The sequence below is a fragment of the Numenius arquata genome, chromosome Z, assembly GCF_964106895.1.
Source record: "Numenius arquata chromosome Z, bNumArq3.hap1.1, whole genome shotgun sequence".
Taxonomy (NCBI): Eukaryota; Metazoa; Chordata; class Aves; order Charadriiformes; family Scolopacidae; genus Numenius; species Numenius arquata.
The window spans coordinates 30,571,129-30,583,783 of record NC_133616.1 but is presented as its reverse complement, the minus strand read 5'-3'; the positions used below and the strand labels follow the sequence as shown (position 1 = coordinate 30,583,783).

General features: G+C 56.0%; 1 pseudogene; it reads right to left on the bottom strand.

Moving 5' to 3' along the window:
- Positions 1-901: 901 nt before the first annotated feature.
- Positions 902-2,429, bottom strand: LOC141477249 (inositol 1,4,5-trisphosphate receptor-interacting protein-like 1; annotated as a pseudogene).
- Positions 2,430-12,655: the final 10,226 nt, after the last annotated feature.

Below are 12,655 nucleotides of genomic sequence, written 5' to 3'. Positions count from 1 at the left end.
GCTGGGCAGGGAGCAGGCGACAGGCAACGGGCTGTTGGGCTTCTTTAGCACTCAGACACAGACAGTTCATTGGATGGGACAACTGTCGGAGACCTGGCAAATCTTCGCCCATAGACCGCCTTTGGATTTCCCCTGGAGGTGTCCCAAATAGAGGGATGGAGTGCACCTCTCCTGCCACACAGCTGCCGTCAGGCCACTGCTTCTCATAACCATGGCATGGACTGCGCAAGTGATGCTTTGAATTGGAGACATCTCAAAAGCTGTCTCTAACCTTGCTGCGGGTGTTAAGTCTCCCGTGCTAAGGTGGTGAGGACCTGAGCCTGAGGTCACCAGAGGCTGTGGAGAATGAGTCTCATGCTCATAGAGGAGCCAGAGCAGCCAGAGCCCCGCTCTGCACTGGTGGCACTTGTCCCCTGAGCAAAGGGCTCTCCACTCGGGCAGCGTCCCACCCACCTCACTGAGGTCGCCCAAGGGCAATGCTGTGGCGTTCCCAGGGGTTGCAGCGCGTATGGCTCCCAAGGAAGCCACTTCAGGCTCCCTGCCTACGGAGCCACACAGACAATGTGCACAGCTGGGCAGGGGGACAAATTGTTCCCATGGCCCCAAGGCAGGAGAAGGGGCAGGAGGGGGAGCCTGAGCTACAGAATCAGGGAAACCAGAGCCCACCACGTCAGCCGTTCAGCAAAGTGGTCCCCAAATTTGGAGCGGCTGAGCAGTCAGCACCCTATGCCCACCTCCCCCCCCACAAATGATGCACTCACACTCAGAGACGCAGCTTTGTTCCAACACAACGTGTAATCACAACTATGTACAAAGTGAAGCTCCCAGAGAGAAGGGACCCTCTGGAAGACACCAGGCAGTCCAGGGGACACAAACACAGCTCTGTCCTTGAAAGCCTCTTTCAGACTCCGTAGAGCAACAGTCCTGAGAGCCGACCTTCCAGTTCCTCGAGCTCACACAGTGCCTTCTTGTAGGCTTCTGGATCCTGCAGCAGGCACTGGAAGAGGTTGAGTGGCTCAGCTTCTCGGAAGGCTGGGGGCAGGATGATGTCCTCGGGCAAGTGGTCATTGCCAAAGAAGAAGTGATTGAGGTGCTTCTCCTCCAGGCAGCTGCGCAGGTACAGCATAACATCCTGCAGCCGGTTCAGGAATGATGCCCTTGTCCAGTTTGACACGGGTATGGTGTTCAGGAGATGCATCACAACCGTCTTCAAGGTATAGGGGCAGAGGCCTGTGCCCACCAGGTTCCTGGTGCAGAGCTGCAGGCATGTGAGGTGGACGGTGTTCTGCGGAGCCTGCCTGGCTGAAGAACTTTGCCTCTGCCACAGCGTAGCTCTCTGCCCACATCGTGCCTGGGGTGAAGATGGCCTCCGGAGCCTGGCTGCTCAGGAAGATGTCCGAGTTGCCTTGCTGCACCGCAAACAGCAACTCAACAAAGAGGCGTCTCCCAGAGGCATGTGTCAGCTCCAGCTTGCAGGAGCGCCTGGAAGGCAGCACCCTCATAGCGTAGTAAGGCGAATGAGGCATCTCCCCCCAGGCTGAGCTCACCAGGCTCTGGAACCAGCGGGCAGTTTTCTGCGCATCGAGGTAGCGGCCAGTGCAGAGGTTGCTTAGAAGGCTGGAATCCTGGTTTCTCTCCAGCGCCTCATGGGGCTGGTGGACGAAGCACAGCATGTCCTCCACACGCGTGTCCCTTGTGCAGGTGCACTCCAGCTGCACGCGGACACGGTGCTTTGCTGGCACCTCCTGCGCAGTGCCCAGCTCCAGGTGGAAGCTGTGCCCACGTGAGGGCTTCAGGGGCACAAGCAGGCAGTAGACAGCATCCTGAACACGGGGACTCCAACCTTCAAAGGCGCTGCCCACCCCGATGGCTTGCTGCGGCACCAGGAAGAAGCTATTGGACAAGTGCTCCTGGACGACACCGAGGAGATTGCCCACCAGCGTTTCCACCTCCTGTCTCCTGTGGGCCATGCTGCGCGCTGTGCACCGGATGCGCTCCCTGAACAGACGCTCCTCGTAATTAGAATCTTCTTCTTCCCATTCTTCTTCCTCCTCCACCTCCTCCGTGCTGCTCCTGGAGCTCTCCTCCTTTCTCCTGCTGCTGCTGGGGCTCTCCAGATCATCACTGCTGTAACATTGACGGATCTTTTTCCAGAGCCACAAGCAGAACGTGAAGAGCAGCACGAGGTATCCAGCAACCATCAAGAACTGCGACAGCTTCAATGCAGCAGAGAGCAGGGCTCCCCAGGCAAAGTCGCTCTGCTCCAGGTTCCTCTGCTCCACAACCTGCTGCGGCCGAGTCATGTCCCCATTCAGGAACTTGGCATACTGCTGCATGCGCTCCATCGTGGCCGCATCCAGCTCCTCACCAACCATTGGTGGGAGCTGGATGAGGAGCGCAATCAAGGCGAGGACACGTGCTGCAGCCATAGCCTGCAGGAGTAGGGAGAGAAGGGGTTCAGTGGGGCTGGGAGGGAGGGAGGGAGGGAGCCAGCCGGGGTGGGGAGCAGGGCCGGGAGCCTCAGGGAGCTGGGGGCGGGTGGGAGAGGGGCCGAGGCAGCGGTGGGGCAGCAAGGTCTGTGCCCATCCCCGCCGGCGGCAGCACCGTTGCCCGGCCCAAGGCGCTGCCGCCAGCAGCTGAGCCCTCCATGCCCAGTGGGTCAGAACCCACCCCCCCGGGGCCAGCGTTCCTGCCCCGGCCCCGCTGTCCAGCCCAGCCTCCCCCCGTGAGCCCACTCACCGCTTGCCCAGGCCGTACTGGGGCAGCTGCCTGCTGGCGCCCTTTATACCTGCCCCCATTGTGACGCCTCCCCTGTGGTGTCCCCGGTGACGGAGCGCATCACAGACACCGCCGGCAACCGGCCGCGCCCCCGGGCCCCAACCTGGCTCAGCCAGAGCCTGGGATAGCAAATGCAACCGTGTTTTAAGCAGATTTGATGGCAAGGTGCACTCGGTTATTTCCTGCGTGGAGGCCAAGGTCAGAGAGACCTGTGAGGGAGACCCTCCCCTTGAGTCATGAGCTTCAGAGAGGACCCCCTTGCTTTCTACACTCCTTCCCAGAGAGGAATCCAGGGGCGGCTGGATCCAATCCTAGCCCCAGACTTGGTCAAGGCTTTACGTCTGAAGGATTCTATCTGGGCAACCAGTCCCTCCTATCACTTCGCTAGGCTTTCAAACTGCAGAGATGGCTGCAGAGATGGACCCGACGAAGAAGGTGATGCTGCACTTTGGGAAAGAGGGCTGGGAGCAGCTGGGCCGTGCACAAGGCCCTTCTTGGACCAGTTGTTGGGCTTTTCCTGCTCCACAGATGGGGCAGTGGAGGGTGGGGGGAGCGTGCAGAGCTGCTGGCCAAAAGGAGAGGTTTCTTGAAAGCCCTGGCTCCGACGCGGGGTATGGGATGTTTCCCACTGCATGGCTGTTTTCCTCCTTCCCGGGTCGGGAAGATGGCCGGGCGCTTCTGTGGGCTTCCCAACACGCCATTCATTTCCAGCACAAGCACAGCCCACCGGCGCAGTGCCGCCTGTGCTCATGGCTGCATTGGAGCACACGGGCCCCATCATGCCCTCACCTTCCATGCTCTTGCCTTCTGCTTTCAGCCGGATGCTTTACTGAGATACTGCTGGCCATTCCAAGGGTCTCGGAGCGAGCTGCTAATCCCGTTACCGGCACCAATACCCCTGAAGGCAGTCACCGTACAGCACACCTCAAAGACTGCCAGCGGTGCCCCCCGAGATTTCGCTGCCTGTGTAAGTCTCTGCTGGGGGCTGGGGGCTGGGGGCTGGGACCCGGCCGCGGGGAAAAGCTGTTAACGGGGACTTGCTGCTCTCGGCGCATCTGCCGAGATCCGTGTGCTCCCACGCACTGCCGTTCTCTGAGGGGACATTCCAAGGCACACGCAGGGTGCTGTCACCCCTCCTAAGACTTGCTCCGCGCGTTTTGGCCCAGCGCCTGCGGGCCCCCCAGCAACACACAAGGAGGAGGCTCAGCCCCACCGCATCCCGTGCCAGACTCTGCTGGAGCCGCAGGAGGCGGGTGCAGATGACGGTCCCGGGGCAGGCACGAACGTTTCCTCGTGGTTGGGTCGAGCCTGACCTCCTCCCCTGTGCTTTATCTCCAAGGGACTGGATGAGGAAGGCGAGGCCGAAACTCTGCTGGGGACATCCAACTACACCATGCAGAGAAAGCCCCATCAGACCTTGCCTCTGCAGGTACAGTGCGTGCGTGTGGGCAAGAGGCCAGGGCAGAAACGCCCGCCTGCCAGCAAGCCGCTTGGGGAAGAAACGCGGACGGTCCCCGCTGGGAGAGGGGCCTGACACACGGAGCCCGCTCTCGCTCTTTACACCCCAGAGAGATGCTGATTTTTGACACAGTTTCTTTGCAGAATGGGATCCCCAGAGCCTTTCAGTTCACAAAACTTGGCATTCGGAGCAACTCTGGAAAACCAGGATAGACCTGCATTTATCGAGTGCAGGCGCGCGGGACGATGGTGGGAAGAGATGCCAGCGACAGACACCTGTGTAGTCCTGTTTTCCTCAATAAAAATTAATGCAGAAAAAGGAGAATCAGGCGAGAGGCATGTGGCTGTTAGTCTGGTGCAGAGACAAGGTCGTCTCAGAGGCCCTCAAAGGAAGGTTGAGGCCTTCCTCAGGCTTTCCGCTTTCTCTCCACCAAGGGCATGTCTCCTAACCCAGCAAAAGGAGACGACGCTCCCGTAGCCTTCTCCTGCCTAAGGCCCTTGACAAAATCCTTTGGCACGAGGGTTGCATCTGGCCCCTGGAAGGAGTCGTCAGAGCCTGGCAGCGTCTGGGGGTCAGGATCCCCAGGCTCTGGCCCAGTACGTTTGGGGGACACGTTGGATCTGGGCACTGGGTCTACTGGGCGCCCACATGGTGCAGCCCTGTCTGGGACACAAATCCAATAAAGGACGGAGATTGTCCTTAGCCCCCCTTTTGTTGCTAGTGTATCTATCCAGCACCTGGGGGTCATGATCCCCAGGCTCTGGCCCAGTACGTTTGGGGGACACGTTGAATCTGGGGACTGGGTCTAGTGGGGGCCTACACGGGGTGAAGCCATGGCTAGGACTCTTGACGGGTCTGAACCCCCAACAAGCAGTCTCCTACTGGACTTTCCCAGGCCCTGCAGTTATTGCTCCAGTTCCAGGCCACGTCGGGTCTGGCTCTGCTCTCCACCGGTGTCTGTGACAAACCCACAAAACCAAAGTGAAGAAAGGTATAGCAATCCCTCCAGAGAGACAGTCCTGTGATGTTCTCACACTTCTCCCCACAGCCTGCTCCATAGCAGGCCTTGGCTGCCCCTCTCTCCTCTCGACCCGGCTCTTCTGGCTCAGGCCCTGGAAACTCCTCTGATTGGTTCAGAGCCAAAACGCCATTCTCTGATTGGCTCTGCTCTGCACACGGTGGGCGGGGCCGGCTCGGTTCCTTCCGGCTCTGACTCCAGCGGGCTGTGACGGGCGCGGGGGTGTCCCGCATGTCCCCTGCTCGGCTGGGCCTTCAGCCCCCCAGCAGAGTGCTGTGAGCCACCGCCTGCGGGCTGGAAGGAGCTCGCCCTGTCCTGGTGGCTGTGTGCCCCTGGCAGCCACTCTGCTCCCAGGAATAGCTGGGCCCACACAGTTCCTGGGGGACACGGACAAGGGCTCATTGCACCTTGGCTGGCGGGTGGGACATACAGACCTTCCTGGGGGGGTTGCCAGCGAGGGCTGTGGGCAGAGCAACAGCTCCTGAGCTTGAGAAACTGGCTGTGAGTGGGCAGGAGGCTCAGCTGAAAGCGCCTCTGACCCTCCTGGTCCAAACCCTAAGGTCCTGCTGCTCGGGGTCCCACCAGGCAGGGGGACGGTCTCTTCTCCCGAGTAACAGGCGATAGGATAAGAGGAAATGGCCTCAAGTTGTGCCGGAGGAGGTTTTGATTGGATGTTAGGAAAAACACCTTCACCCAGAAGATTATTAAGCATTGGAACAGGCTGCTCAGGGAAGCGGTTGAGTCACCATGCCTGGAGGTGTTTAAAAGACGGGTAAACGAAGCGCTTAACGATATGGTTTAGTGATGTTTTTTTGTCAGTGTTGGTGGACGGTTGGACTAGATGATCTGCAAGGTCCCTCCCAACCTAGGCAATTCTATGATTCTATGGTTCCATGCTTAGAGGTGACATCCAGGATGAGCTGTTCCGTCACCTTTCCAGGGATGGAGGTGAGGCGGACCAGCCTGTAGTTTCCCGAGTCCTCTTTCTTGCCCTTTTTGAAGCCCAGAGTGACATTGGCTTTCCTCCAGTCCTCGGCCACCTCTCCTGTTCTCCAGGACCTTTAAAAGATGACAGAGTGTGGCTTCGCAATAACGTCTGCTAGCTCCCTCAGCACTCGCAGGTGCATCCCATCAGGTCCCATGGGTTTGTGGGTGTCAAGTTTGCCTAAATGATCTCTAACCTGATCCTCCTCGATCAAGGGAGAGTCTTCCTTACTTCAGGCTCTCTCTCTCCTACTTCCAGGGCCTGGAGTTCCTGAGGGCCGGCCTTAGCAGTAAAGACTTAAGCACAGGCGGCATTTAGTAGCTCTGCCTTCTCTGCCTCTTCTGTCACCAGGGCACCCACCTCATTCAGCAGCGGGCCCACATTTTCCTTAGTCTTCCTGTTTCTACTCATGTACTTCAAGAAGCCCTTCTTCTTACTGTCCTTGACATCCCTGGCCAGGTTAAATTCCAGGCAGGCCCTAGCCTTAATTTTTGCAGGCCTGCGTACTCTGACAGCGGTCCTGTTCTTCTCCCAAGTGGCCAGTCCCTTTTTCCACATTCTGAAAACTTTGTTCTTGCATCTGAGTTTTTCCAGAAGCTCCTTGCTCAGCCATGCAGGTTTCCTGCCTCTTTTGCCTGATTTCTTTCTACTGGCCATGCACCCATCCTGGGCTCTCTTGTGAGGGAGCTGCCCCTTCCTTCTAGAGCCGTAGCCCATGGCATTCTTCCAAGGAGGTCTTTGAAAAGGCCAGCGTTAGTTCTCCTGAGGTCTAGGGTTGTAATTCTACTTTTTGCCCTGCTTCTTCCACCCAGGATCCTGAACTCCACCATCTATCTCATGGTCACTGCAGTAAAGGCTACTCCCAACCTTCACATCCCCAACTAGTCTTCCGTTACATTTGAAAAGTCGTGGAGTTCCGGTTAAGTTCCCGCTCACTGGAAAACAGGTAGCATCTTCAAACCCATTTTCAAACGCCCATCTTCAAAAAGGGAAACAAGGAAGAGCTGGAGAATCTACAGGCCGGTCAGTCTCACCTCTGTGCCCGGCAAGATCACGGAGCAGATCCTCCTGGAATCTCTGCTAAGGCCGTGGAAAATAAGGAGGCGACTGGTGACAGCCAACATGGCTTCACCAAGGGCAAGTCATGACTGACAAATGTGGTGGCCTTCTACCATGGTGCAACAGCCTTGGTAGATAAGGGGAGAGCAACAGATGTCACGTACCTGGACTTACGCAAAGCATTTCGCACTGTCCCTCATGACATCCCAGTCTCTAAAGTGGAGAGACAGGGATTTGATGAATGACTACTCGGTGAATCAGGAATTGGCTAGACAGCTGCACTCAAAGGGTTACGGTCAACGACTCCATGTCCAAGTGGAGACCAGTGAGGAGTGGCATTCCTCAGGAGTCAGTAGTGGGACCAGTGCTGTTTAACAGCTGTTTATGTCTGAAGGATTCTATCTGGGCAACCACTCCCTCCTATCACTTCGCTAGGCTTTCAAACTTTAGCGTGCTCGTTGTCACTTCCCCAGGATCTCTCACGGCAAGGAATCTCTGAATCTGGAGAAGTAATCTTGAGAGGCGTCCCTACTCAAGGTAGCCCACTGTCGTGCAGGAGAGCTGAAGGGACTCTTGGGCTGTTGAGTATTTCTAGGGGAAAGATGCTTGACCTCTAGGCATAGTTGCATATTGATCACAGTAGCAGCATTGCTCATGTTCGCCCTTGGCTCTTGTGTTGTTTCCTGACTCCCCCAAAGCACCTTGGAGCCCCAGAGACCCTGCCTGCGAGGGGATCCCACCTGGCCCTTGGCAGCCCACTCCCAGGCTGCCCCCAGCTGCCCCCCTCTCCAGGGCATAACCACGGCCCTGCCCCTGCCCCCAGGGAGGAAGGAGCAGCGCCCACCTCCCTGCAGGGATCTGGCACGCGCTGGACCGGTGTCCTCAAGAGGGGTCCTCCGGTTCATCTCCGCTTTCTTCACACAGGCTTGCTCTTCAGTCTGCTGGTGGCTGTGGACTTTGTCCAGAGATGCCTCAGCACGGGCATCTCCACCCTGTGAGTACAAGACGGTGCAGCGGGGACACGGAGACGAGGGGTGCCAGTGGGTCAGGGCGAGCAGGGTCAGGCTGGCGGTCAGGCTTCCCACCAGGAGAGCCTGGCTCCTCCAGAATTCCTGCTCCTCAGCTTGGAAGAGAAAGTCCCCCTGGGCAGGGCTCTGCCCTTGGCCCCTGCTAAGCCCAGAACCCCCTCTTTTTCAGGAAAGAGATGGTCGCCGTAAATAAGAAGAGGCTCTTCACGATCCTCTTCGTCATGAACTTCGCTGCTCTCGGTGAGTCTGTCTGCTGGCAGCAGAGCCACGGAGGCAGGGAGTGGGAGCTTCAGCGTGAGGGAGAGGAGCGAGCGGGGCCTTTCCAGCCTCCCGCGTCTGCAGCTCGGGGAGCTCCCAAGGTGCTCCCTGCACGCGGAGCAGGGAGGGGAATTGGGCTGTAGCTGTGGGGCACCAGGGAAGCGTGCCCGGGAAGCAGGGCTGTGTCACACGTACAAATAAATGGAATAGCTGAGGTTGAGATTTGCTTCTCTGAACATGATGCACTGAACACTCGCTTTGTTCTTCTGTAAATTTGTATTTTCTGGACTAATTCTTCCTGCATTTTGGGCAACAGGCAATAGACGCTATTGCCTAGAAGCAGCGTGAACTAATTGTTTCCTCAGTGCTCCTTTTTTAAAAGATTCCGGGGGAGCCCTATAGAAAATAATTACAAAAACAGAAAAAGTAATAAGACGGACAGCAGAGCTACCGTAAGCGCAAAATTACAACAGTTTAATAGGCATATACCACTAAGGACAGGAATATGTTTCCAAGGACTCTGCCAACAGCTAAAATTTGACCAATCTTTTTATCATAGATAAAGTTTACAGTTCAAATCCCAGGCTCATGCACAACAAACTGCGGAAGCTCATCTAGAAGCAGCATGCAAAGCATCAAAACTTCAGTCATATCCTTGTCCTCCTCTACCAACCTTAATTCATAGAGTTGCAACGGGGTCTGAATTACCACTGGCCGCTCTTTTGTCACCACAAACCACAATGGTTCATTGAATCCAATGCCTTTGCGGCTCTAATTTGCAGCCTTTTAAAATGAGCTCAGGATGAGCTACTGAAGGATGATGCTATCGGACATTTTTTACAGTGTATACAGCACAACACCGTGTGAAGCCACAACTGTAATAACACCACATGATCATTAAGGAAAGAGGACACAGCAGTTTAGGATGTGGTACGTTACTTTGGGAATGTCTCTCCTGTCACCAGAGGCCGCTCCCTCGCTGAGCTGGTCTCCCTGTGACACCCCTTCCTTGGGGGATTTTACTTCCTTCCTGAAGGAAGGGAATTCCTTATTTTCCCCAATTCCTCCGGCACAGCAGCCTAGCATAATACTCTTCTCTCCTAATTCCCCCTCCTGGGACAAGTGATTGCACGAGCACTCTGACACCGTGCTGGGACAAGTGATTGCACGAGCACTCTGACACCGTGCTGGGAAGACGGGGGAGTACCACAAGGTTCTGGGAAAAGGAACAGCAGGATGGTTTGCTTTGAACTCCACCCACGTCAGAGGTGCCGCCCAAGTAACACCATGGAATCCCACTCTTGAAAGAGGGAGACTGCTTGAGGGGATCAGGACAGAGGTACAGCCAGAGTAGCTGGTGCAGAACAAGGACAGCCAAACCACAGCGTGACAGTATTGCTGTCTGTACTGTGACATTGCTTGCGATCGCGTGTGCTTAGAATACGTGACACAAGCAACACGTCAGCATGTAGTCGATCACTAACGTGAGGACGATTTGACAGCTGTGGACTCCAGCACAGGCCAGCGAGGCCCCCCCCACTTTTCCAGCAGTGCTTCTTCAGGGAAGTTGCCTTGCTTTATTGCTACACAGGTACTGCAGAAGCTGCAACTGAAGAGTCAAAGACAGCGTGACTCAAACGACAAAGGCAGAGGAACTTGCAGCCACTAAAAAATACGATGCGTTTTTCTGCTCCTTGCTCTTCTTCTGTGTCTTGCTAAGACACATCTTACTATCTTCGAAGGAACAGACAGAAATGGAAAAGTGTAAGTAGCATCCCTGCCGGGGACAGCTAAATGAACAGGAAGACGGAAAATGGGATGTTGCCTCCTGATTTTCTGCACATTTATGTCTCATTTGACAAAAGCTTGTATGCTAATTAGTTAAAGTGTTCCCAGTATAAATAACCAAAAGGAAATTTGATGTCACTTGGCAGGTAGGTCGTTATTGTTGATGGACAGCTGTTGCATTAGCTGCAAGGTATCTGCAATACCCAGAAATATTTATCACTTTGCTCTCCGTATTAGAAGGCAAATAAATTTGTGTCGATGGGATTTTGACTCCTGCTGTTTCTTCGTTCAGTCACTAGTTTGTTCACAAAGATGACTTGGAACCCTAACTTCTCTTCACATAAGACCCTCTTCTATTTTTTTTTTTTTTAATTATGTAAGCGATCTACGCCTCTTACATTCCCAGCTGGCAAAACGGTCTGTGACAGAAACGTTTCAGTCTTTTTGCTCAACCAGCCTATGTGTTTTGCCGTGAAACTGCCTGAAAGTTTTACACTCTTGCTTTTACACGATGAGACGAGTGCTGCTCACAGAAACACTGTCAGATGATTGATCCCAGCCAGTTGTGAAGTTGGCCACTTCTCTAGAAAGCACGCTGGCAGTGTAACACAGGCAGTAGTGGCTTTGACACACACTCAGTGTCTCGCTGCACCTTTCGCTGCAGCCTGTACTGGGGCTACTGGTGGGTCTGGCATTTTGCTCTAGCATTGGGCTTGCAGGAGACGTTACTGGCAGCTCAGAGCCCAGTGCCAGGAGAGATAGACAGCAGGAGGTGGCCCCGACTAGGCCAGCTGAAAAAAAGGCAAGAGTCAGTTTTGTAACAGCACAGCCCTTGGAGAGCCTGCAAAACCACGTCCCTCAGGCTGCATCATCCTTGGGAAATGTCTCTTTGGAAGCAATGTCCTATTGCAGTGGCACAGCCGCAACAGACGTCCTGCCATGGACAGGCCCCATCATACCCCTAGGATATCCACCACCACCCACCCATCGGTGTTATGAAGGCACCAAGAGCCCACCCATGATCACAAGCTGAGAGGCCAACACCAGGGCAGCTGATTCCGTCTTACAGGATGGGTCTCAAGGAGCAGACAAAGCATCCATGGTCCACAATGACCCACTATATGTTTCTCAAGGGTTTGGGGGTGCTTCTGTGATGACGGTGTGCTTCCCATCCAGGTGCCAGCCTGACTTTGATCTCCAATATCCCTGCTCAAGCGATAACCACCCAAGGTGGTCACGAGGGTGCATCTTGTCGTGACAGTGGTAAGTGGGGCTCCAAGGTGCTTTGGAGGAGTCAGAAAAAAAACAAGAGCCAAGGGCGAACATGAGCAATGCTGCTACTGTGGTCAATATGCAACTATGCCTAGAGGTCAACCATCTTACTCCTGGAAATACTCAACAGCCCAAGAGTCCCTTCAGCTCTCCTGCACGACAGTGGGCTACCTTGAGTAGGGACGCCTCTCAAGATTACTTCTCCAGATTCAGAGATTCCTTGCCGCGAGAGATCCTGGGGAAGTGACAACGAGCACACTAAAGTTTGAAAGCCTAGCGAAGTGTTAGGAGGGACTGGTTGCCCAGATAGAATCCTTCAGACGTAAAGCCTTGACCAAGTCTGGGGCTAGGATTGGATCCAGCCGCCCCTGGATTCCTCTCTGGGAAGGAGTGTAGAAAGCAAGGGGGTCCTCTCTGAAGCTCATGACTCAAGGGGAGGGTCTCCCTCACAGGTCTCTCTGACCTTGGCCTCCACGCAGGAAATAACCGAGTGCACCTTGCCATCAAATCTGCTTAAAACACGGTTGCATTTGCTATCCCAGGCTCTGGCTGAGCCGGGTTGGGGCCCGGGGGCGCGGCCGGTTGCCGGCGGTGTCTGTGATGCGCTCCGTCACCGGGGACACCACAGGGGAGGCGTCACAATGGGGGCAGGTATAAAGGGCGCCAGCAGGCAGCTGCCCCAGTACGGCCTGGGCAAGCGGTGAGTGGGCTCACGGGGGGAGGCTGGGCTGGACAGCGGGGCCGGGGCAGGAACGCTGGCCCCGGGGGGTTGGGTTCTGACCCACTGGGCATGGAGGGCTCAGCTGCTGGCGGCAGCGCCTTGGGCCGGGCAACGGTGCTGCTGCCGGCGGGGATGGGCACAGACCTTGCTGCCCCACCGCTGCCTCGGCCCCTCTCCCACCCGCCCCCAGCTCCCTGAGGCTCCCGGCCCTGCTCCCCACCCCGGCTGGCTCCCTCCCTCCCTCCCTCCCAGCCCCACTGAACCCCTTCTCTCCCTACTCCTGCAGGCT